Source organism: Mytilus californianus, unplaced genomic scaffold, assembly GCF_021869535.1.
Source record: "Mytilus californianus isolate M0D057914Y unplaced genomic scaffold, xbMytCali1.0.p SCAF_6, whole genome shotgun sequence".
In the NCBI taxonomy this organism is placed as follows: Eukaryota; Metazoa; Mollusca; class Bivalvia; order Mytilida; family Mytilidae; genus Mytilus; species Mytilus californianus.
In genome coordinates this window covers 36,883,370-36,893,827 of record NW_026262712.1, presented here as the reverse complement: position 1 = coordinate 36,893,827, position 10,458 = coordinate 36,883,370, and the positions used below count along the sequence as shown (strand labels likewise).

Genomic DNA, 10,458 nt, shown 5'->3' with positions numbered 1-10,458 from the left:
TCCGGAATGGTTAGTAGTTCCGATTTTGGTTGTTATATGATCGATAGAACTCGTAAAAAGTTATCTTTCTTTAAAATATTTGACGGATACGAAAACAATCAATGCTCTTTCCTGCAGAAAATTTAACTTAATTTGTTGAGACAACAGTAGTTTTATCGTTGTTTAAAACTCATAAATCCGTTTGAATGTCTTTTCGGTATCTTTCGCCTCTATTTTGAAATAAATAAAACCAAGAGAGAATCGCATGAACTCTTAACAGACCAAGACTTTGTGCGTCGATAGGGTAAACGTCTCATTTAAAACTGTCTGATTTTTGATTTCAGATTATCCGTCCCAATGTGAATATACTAGTATTACTGAAGACGCTGATCTTTTATAGTTTTACTAACAGTAATCTAGTTAAATTATAATTTTATCTATTTCTATTACATAGTGACTACCTCCAAAATGATACCAATTATTTATACAACTGGTATAAACTTATATGTCTTTATCAAGGTAACAAATACCTAAATCTTCTAACCAGCACTGGATCTTATAAACTACGGGTCGAACTGGTTAATTCCAAAGGCGAAAACTTTTATGCTGAGTACAGCTATTTTCGTGTGTATCCTGCATCATCATATTACTCTTTGAGAACAGTTGGATACAGTGGAAATGCAGGTATATAATCTGATTCCCGTATTATTTTTTTTTCATAAAATCAATCATTGTTATACGCTAGAATTTCTTCAGTAGACCTAATGTAAATGAACTATAGTCGTTGGTTGATGTCTGTCATATTTGTTTTTTGTTTTTGTTTTTATCTTAAATAAGACAGCTGGTTTTTCTTATTTTGAAATGCTTTACATTTTGTCTTGTCGGGGTCTTTATTAGCTGACTATATACGGTGTTGGATTTGCTCATTGTTGAAGTCCATAGGCTGCTGTTTTCAAATTTATTTTGTATCTGATGAATTGTTGTCTCCTCAATTATCTTAAGTTATTTTCTTTATTTTTTCAGCAGTCTAACATGTTTCAAATACAAAACAGTATTAAATTGTTTAAATATGCTTTAATATCTAACAGTTAAACATCAAACACATTGTCCAACAGTGCTTATGATGTGTTTGGGAAACATGGTATACTTATCAGTTAATTTGTGCTTTAAACAAGCATTCAGTGACTTTCTTTTTATAATTTGCATTGGAGATTGGTATTTTTGTTATTTTGATTTTTTCCTACATATTTTGACAGTGTATTCAACATGTTCAAATGTTGCGCGGATACTCCACTTTTCCATGTTAAGGAGGAGGGTTGAGCGCTCACAAGCATTTTTAATCCTGACATTTTTTATACGTGTCTGTCAGAAACTAAAAGCCAGTAACCGTCATTTATTCCCCTATGCAATAATTGATTCCCCTTTATATTCATGTTGTTGTAGTATAAATCAGGCTGTCGGTTTTTCTCTATTTTGTATTATTTTACTTTCTGGCATCCTTTTACAGCTTATTATATAGTATGGTTTTACTCACTGTTGAAGGTCTAACGATGATATGCAATTCTTTACATCCCTTTCTTATCGTCTTTGATGGATATCGCCACATCTTCTTATTTGTATATTTTACATTATGATTGAAGGAAAAAATGTTTATGAATTTCAGTCTGCATGTGGTGGAAGGTGGTGAAATTCTGTTCTTTTCAGCTAGTAATAATTTTCAAGATGTGAAAATTATCTCATTCTGAATTACATTTAAATGGTAATAAGATAAAATGATAACCATTCCATTTTTTATGATTGTTGGGATAGAACAAATGCAAGTTATGTTATCGGAAATATAATAGAAACAAGAATTTTAGAATTCCTTTGGTAGTTGCTGGCTTAAGGAGGTACATAACACTACAAAGAGATAACTCTGTAAAAATCAGCTGAACGTTTTAATCACGTTCTATTGTTAAGGAAATATTAAGCTTCTCAATGATCAAATTAAGTGTTTGTCAAACTGCTATATATCCAATGAAATTTTTCCGATAAAGTGTGCGATTCAAGTTTTTTGAAATTTTTATATTTTTGTCAAAGGGTCAAAGTTAATATTTTGTCAAAATTTTATGAAACTAAACGATCCAAATTAATTTTAGTCAAGGTGTTTGGTACCACCTTAATAAACGTTTGGGGTTACAATCGTTATTTACAGTTTACTTTCTAGACTTTTGGTTTTTTTTTTTTGCAGTGTAGTCTGATCCTGTTATGCCCTTTCTTTCTATTAAGAACTATATGAAACATAACAACCATCAAATAATGAAAAGAAAAAAGTACGAACCTGATATAAGTTCATGACACGCGTTTCTTGAATGACCATCATCGTGCACGCCCTTAACTCATAAAAGTCTTCAGCAAACCATACCCTAAGGCCTCTGATTCCAAAAGTGTCTAAGTAAATTGGCCGGACAATTTCAAATACGATCAAATTTGTCAAAGGAGCCGAAAAAGAATGTTTGTACAATTTAAGAATTGAAAATAAATGAACAGCATGCCATACCAGAGCTCAGCCTATTTTGCGGATGGTACTATCAGTGAGAAACAGCCAACCTGTAGGGGCTTGGAAACTTACTACTGGATATGACCTTGGAAAGTTTACGGGTTATTCTTATATGACACGATATGATAACCTGGCATTCATTTACCCACTTCATTTGAACTTTGATGGATAGTGGTCTCATTGGCATCCATACCACATCTTGTTTTTGTATAGTTAGTTCCAATTAGAAAAATAGAGAGGGTATACTAAAGCTGTATTGACATATAAATGGTTATTACTCAAACCAGGCGATTGGTACCAATACATTACTTTTATTAATACATTTTCCCGGTTTTGTTGAAGTTATAGATATATAAAGATACTTTTATGATGCCAAAAAGATAAATATTTACCAATTGACGTGGTTGTATCCAACTTCATGTCATGGTACGTCCTTCAACTATAAGGGAAAACCTCATATATGATAGAAAGATATAAACCCTTTCATAAAAAAAAAATGTGAAGAAATTCATACAAGAAAGCCAACGATGTAAAAAAAGGTACAACAAACATTTTTTGAAAAACACTATAAATAACAACAGCATCTTTATAATATGGACTTTAATGTAAAAAAGTGTTAAACATGTCTGGTGCAACTATTCAAGAATGCAACATTTATTAAATGATTACAGGAAACCATATGAGTGCGAACGATGGATGTAATTTCAAAACCTATGATCGTGATACTGTTAATTGTGCACGAAATAACGGGGCTTGGTGGCACTGCGATTGTTCGCTTTCATCAGCCTTGAATATTCCGTATAACAAGACGCTCAGATGGAGTAGTGGATATATCAAATCAGACATGATGATACAAAGGACCGGATGACATCTTTATACATAACCTGATTCCATGATAATAAACTGGTCAGTTCTTGTTATAAACATGTTCAGCTTTAACGTTAACTTTCATAAAAATTGCGTTTCAGTCTTTTAAATCTTTGCTATGTCTCAAAATTGTTTTAAAAAGGCTATACATATTTATAACAATAAAGGGGTCGACATTTATACATTTGGGTCAAGATACGCAATTCAGGTAGACAACAATGGTAGCGTTTTCTTCCATTAGTAAACTTGAATATGTATAATGGCTCGGTTTGAAGCTGAGACATATGTGCTTAAAATTTTAAGGTTCGAATTCAGATTAAATTGTTCACAATGGGGAAAACCGTTTGATGCGGCTTTCGAAAGTGATAGTCTCTATTTTAACACTGTTAAATTCTCAGGAAATTTATTTCATTACATACATCTGATAACTCCAGAGTTTTTACATCTTTATTGTACAGTCTTCTGCTCTTCATAAAACACAAATGGTTAAAATACTTAAAATAGCGTTGCATACAGGTTTTTTAAATTACTTTATGAAGTAGAGTTCCTGAATTTCAGGCGTATTAGTAATATTACATATACCACCTTAAGGGAAAACTTTTTCTATAGGAAAACTAAAATAAAAAGAAACAGTAACATTGATATCGATAGGCTACTTTTCAAAACCAGCACAAATAATTCGCGTTTCTATGATGTTTCTTTACAAGTAAATGATTGTATGCATTTATGTTATGGATGTTCTGTCATATGATATAAACACAAAACAGTAATGGTGATACGATCGTATTTAAAAAAAAAATTTCTTCTTCTTCTTCTTCTTCTTCTTCTTCTTTACGTAGTGATAGCTGAATAAAGTTTAATAGTTATTTAGTATATTCTTGTGATCACAAATACTGATAAAGAAAACAAATTTCAATGAACGAGTGATAATTGAAGAATGCATTATGTTAAAGAGCAATAAAATGCAGAGATGAAAATAACCTTTAAATCACCTTCTTAAATATTGTTACACTTCTATGGTTTCTTTATTACTTTATTTTTTTGTGTTTCGACTAAGTATTTGTGAACTATAGGTTGAAATCTTTTTCCATTGTGAAATTTCTGTTTATGTGGAGGTACATTCCATTTGCGCATTTATATGGAATTTATATATCTCTTGATAAAGAATTGTTCCTTACAAAGAAGGTAATGAACCAAGTGAAAGTTAATCCTTTGTAAGTTTTATAAACTTCCTCATGCTTGTGTTAGCCATCAGTTATATATGTGTCAAAGGTGACCTCAGATATGTTCAAATTGTTGCCACCACTTCAATTTTCCTCGAGTGTGATATCTTTGAATGTAACTTATCACCGAATTTGTACTTGTCATATACGCAAAATAACGGATACCACCAGTGGATCAGGATCTGCTTATAGGTTGCACTTCTGTAAACATAGGCAACGCAATTGCCCATAGGAATTAATTTTACGGCTAAAACTGTGACACTTTTATTATAAAGTTTCGTAAAAAATTTATCCTAGAATGGAAAGTTCATACTATATGCTCTTCTATTTTTTTCAAAGGTCAAAATATAGAACTGTGCGACATATTTTCAACATTTATATGCCTCAAACTTCTTAGAGTTTAAACTAATACTAAATTATGTAATACACCTCCATTCTCTATGGTTCTCCAGGAGATTTCCATTTGGCCGCTATCCATGTGTATTTATAGTGGTAAAATTCCCAAGTTGTGTGTCTATGAGATGAACTATAGAGATCATAACTGGGAACCAGTTGGTTAACAAAACAAAATATCTATGAATTTCACATATCTTCTCGAATTAGGCGTGGTTTGTAAAACAGCTCTATTTACAAAGTGCAACCTATTAGAGCACATGACTTTTCATTTCTTTTAAAGGGTACTTTTTTATTTTGTTGTAGTTGTCAATGTTGTAGTATGTTTTTTTTTTTATTATTCAATGTTTCTTCTGTTTCTACCATGAAAAGCCGTGCACACCCTTTTACCTTTGAAAACATAGTTTTTATTTCAAACTTTATAATTGAGTCCAGCTTGGAATGCATACTTGGTGTCTTTTCCATTATTTGTTATTTCTGATACATTTTAAAAATATTTCACAGTAGACAGTCAGATAAGAAAAAAAAAAGACTTATAGTTTATAAGATATTATTTTATTGTAAACTTATAGAATGACAAAAACCTCATGTTTTCCTAAATAAAAGTCACTTTTTATTTTGCAGATTTTTTTTTATCTGCAAAATGCGTGCTTTACACGCGAATATTGCACACTAAATTGTGGTTACGTTCTACAGGGAATATGACGTTGCTACTTATTTAAATTGTTTGCTACTTTCACTAATACATAATGATGTTCGTTACTCCGTTTCAAAATAACAAGCTTTTTAAAAGACTGTTATAAATTGATATTATATAAATAATAGAACTAAAAAAAAAAGAAAGAATTGAAAGGTACGTGTCCTTTTTTTTTGAGATAAAAGAAGAAAATTGTGCGGGAAATGATTATCTCTAGATTTTTCATACATTTAACACTGACACCTTTTTTCTTTCAAAAACTATGAGAAAATAATAAAAAATGTATAAGATTTAAAAAAATGGCTTTTTAAACAATATGTAATAAAATTTTGAAAAGAAAAGTAGGTGTTAGCGATTAAATTTTGTTTAAATGTCACTACATCGATAAAAGCAGAGGATTCAGAATATCTGACAAAAAATCCAAAACAAAAGTAGCGAACATCCTAAAAAGAGAATTCCGGACTTGTAACGTAAGGTATATTTCGTTTGTAAAGGCGATTGAACTAGATTCAATTTCGATTATATCAGTTTATCAGAATGAATCTCAGTCAAATACAACTTTACAATACATATGTATTTGAAATCCGTCAGATACTTAATTTACTTAGAATATTATACGTTATGTCGCAAATCCGGAATTGTTGATCATTTTGTTTGTGGAATTTACCAATATGAAATCATGTGTGTACAATATGTTTAGTATTATTCAACTATTCAAATGTGCAATGTGTATTGCAATTTCATAGTTAATACTAGTCTATTGTTAAGATTCCCTATCATTACCAGAGAAAGAAGAAGGTATGAAAACAGTCATCATTTGATCCTTATCATTAAAGAATGCAGAAATGTCATTCAAAATATTATAAACATGACATACTGTTAAAAATTTTATTACATAGCTAATTATTTTCGGTAAAACTTTACGTGATCAACAACAAAAAATCTTTGACTTATATTAACATCTTTGTATCAGACACCTTGTGACAAAAACTCTTTTCAGGTTAGGCTGCTCATTTTAAATATTAAATGAAAGATCCCAAAATGCAGCAACGTTGTAATACCTTCTCCTTTCAACATTTTTTTTAAAATTAGAATATTTTTTTTAATTATGTATTTATATAGTTGTTATCAGAAACAGTTATCCGTGTTATTTTTATATGTGTATTAATGTAGTTGTTATCACAAACAGTTATCTGTGTATTTATAAATGTGTAATAATGTAGTTGTTCTCACAAACAGTTATCTGTGTATTTTTATATGTGTAATAATGTAGTTGTTCTCACAAACAGTTATCTGAGTGTGTAGTTTTAATATATGTTTCTATGTAGTTTTTATATATGTATCTATGTAGTTTTTATATATGTACCTATGTAGTTTTTATATATGTATCTATGTAGCTGTTATTAAAAACAGTTATCTGTGTAGTTTTACTAATGAAAGAATACCCTTATATTACACAAAAATTTATTTTAGATTGCATTATTTGAAACGTTTACTGAAATGAAGAAACAAAAACAAAAAAACAATTGTATGGAAATATGTTCAGACTTACAAATTTAGTGTATATTTCTATAACAAATTCCTACTTTTGGGAAATATGAATGCAAGGAGATTCTGGATAAACGTAAACGACGTTTGTGAACTTATAGAATGACAAGAACATCATGTTGACCTAAATAAACGTCACCATTTCCAGGTAAAATGTGTGCTTTACCCGCGAATATTGCACGCTAAATATTTGTTACATACTACAGAGAAAATGAAGTTGCTTCTTATTTCAATTGTGTGCTACTTGCACTTATTCTTAACAGAGAATTCTGGACTTGTTACGTAAAATAACATAATTTGTACTTGTTTGCTACTTGCACATATACTTAACAGATAATTCCGGACTTGTAACGTAGAATTACCTAACTTGTACTTGTAAGTGTCAGACATATATATTGCGTTAATAGTGGTCGATTGAACTTGATTTAATTCTGATTATTTCCCGTGTACCAGAACACATCTGAAAAAACCTACTTTACCTTAGATATGTATGTGTACTTGACACACGTCAGATATTTAAATAACTTAAGTAAAGTATACGTTATGTCACAAATCCGAAATTGATTATCAGTTAGGTTGTGCAAAAGTGTCTAAATTTGTCGTAGAATATTTTACCTGTGTATTCATGTAATTGCTATCATAAACAGTTATCTGTGGAGTTTTAATAATAAAGTAATGCCCTTTTATAGTTATTTACTTTAAATCGCAATATTTTGATTTTGCTTAATCGAAAGAAAAAAATTGTACAGAAACATATTCAGACGAATTGTATCTTTCCGTAAGAAATTTTTATATAATTGTTCTATTTAAATTATATTAAAAAAATTACCAGTTATGGAACTTGTTCAGTCTGAGTATATATTTTTATAGGAAATAACTATATTGTTTTTTTTTAAATTTAATTACACACATCGCGAACATCACCATCAGTGTGTCAAAACAATGGTGTCGGTGTTGACATGCAATAAAGTATCTTGACACCTCAAATCAATCACATGCAATTTTAATAAAAGCCGGATAGAGTTGTATTGTTCATAATGTTCATAACCGCTTTTAAGTACAGGCCAAAATTTGGTTACGTTCTGCAATCTGATTATGAGATTGCTTCCCAATTGACCGTTTCAGAATCTAATGCATTCTGGTTTACATTTTTAAAAGCATTAACCAAAACATTGTGATTGGTTTAGAACGTTTTTAATATTGGAAGTTCAACCAATGACGTAACGGTATGTTCATTTGTTGTGTACAAACAATGAGATTATCCTTATTTCTTGAGATTTTGAAAAGGCGAATTAATCTAAATGTTGTTTTAATTAGATTTTAATATGTTATATGTTTGCAGCTTACATTAATACGTTACAAAAAAAAAACGTATACGCATTTCACTTACCGTTAGTACCAGAGATACCATTCATTTGTATTTGGAGGAAGAAAATGATTCAAAATTGATCATCGAAGGTTATTTGAAAAAAGCAACTTGTAATTAAAGGGGCACTAGCTGTCAAATTCATGATCACTGATTTGACTCAAAATCTCATATTTGATTTATTACAATGAAAAACATTCATCCAAACTATTATAAGTCTATAATCAACAATTAACAGGGCAAGGGCATGGTAATACGTAGCTTCGTTTCGTGTGTATTTTAGACTAGACGCCATATAATTAACTATCGAGTTGACCTCGAAAGTCGTCCGATGACCATATAAGCGATGTAAACATATATATGAATGTTAATATATTAAGCGAACTCTTGCTATTGGATTTTTCTAGGTCTGTTTAATTTCATATTATAGATTAAAAATTAAGTTTATCATTTTTTGTATAAGAATGATTTTTTGTGGATCGAATCAGTCAATCAAATGATTAACCTTTTTTCACTTTCAATGTTGACATTCTTTTCCTTTGAATAGCTTTACACATACAATTCATGTGTTATCCATCTCTAGCTAAGGGGTTAAATTGATGTTCGCATGAATACGGATTCCATGAGGTCGAATTATTCACTTGCAAGTGAATAATTCATCATCAATGTTTCTTAGCTTATTTTAACAAAATTGACCCATACTGGCTGCTAAAAGCGAATAATTATTTCACTATTTCACTTTCATAAATGATTGAACAAAAAAAATCATATATTCGATTTTTTATATATCTCGTAGCTAGTGCCACTTTAAGTGAGATACGTCAGATATCTAAGTTAAGTATAACATGTATAAGTAATGTTGAAAGTCCGGATTTTCTATTGATTAGTTTGTATATTTTTTGTGTCAGAATTGTGCAATGTATTTTTTTATGTGTGTATAATGAGTAAAGTATGATTTAAAGTTTTAAATGTGAAATGTGTAACGCCGTTTTATATTGATTAAGACTATACTTTTGTTTTAAGTCGTTTTGATACATGTTATAAAAAGGATAAAAAGTAGGTATGAAAGCAGAATAAGGAATTTGTAGTTCCTAAAGTCTTTTTATTAAGATGAAATATTTCAAATTAAAAAATGATATCGTCTTGTCACTTGAATACAAAAGTGGCTTTGAAGATTTCATTATTAAAAAAATAGTAATAATAATAAAAACTCACACAACATCTTACATTTTACATAATCAATATACTTACCCCATAATTATTTGTTTTCAATACAATTATATTTGATAAGAAGTTTACCCCCTACACATTAGATAACGTTAATATTATTAAATTTGTCTGCACTGCATGTGGCAAAACATTTTTTTTGGTGAAGGCTTCCCATTTTTAAATATCAAATGGAAGATTCCAAAAGGATGTAATGATGCCAGCGTGGCGCAATCATACCTTCTCCTTTACATCCTTGAATGGTTTAAGTTTGATCATTTTACATGTATATTTATGTATTAGTAATTTCTGTTGGTAAGCAAAATAAATTGATGCAACATTACAACTGCTTTAGCTTTGAATTGTATTATTTCAAGGTTTTGCTAAAAAAAAGAATCTAAACCATACTGACACATAATGAGATTTATTTTCATTCTAAGGGTAAATTGATAGCATGTTCCCCCGGAGGAAATTTTGGAAAACGACAGCGAGACAGCAACCAATCTACACAACAATCTTGTCTATTATGTGTGTTGAAATCCAATTGCAATATATATGCATGTTCAATACAACACATTATACCCCAACTGCTATTTGATACATTTCATCCCTCGCGAGAGAGGAGAAGTTTCCTTAATTG

General features: G+C 30.0%; 1 long non-coding RNA gene across 1 annotated transcript; it reads left to right on the top strand.

Moving 5' to 3' along the window:
- Positions 1-503: 503 nt before the first annotated feature.
- Positions 504-10,167, top strand: LOC127705410 (uncharacterized). Its single transcript, XR_007983869.1, has 2 exons — positions 504-663; positions 3,190-10,167. It is a non-coding gene; the product is annotated as an uncharacterized LOC127705410 (long non-coding RNA).
- Positions 10,168-10,458: the final 291 nt, after the last annotated feature.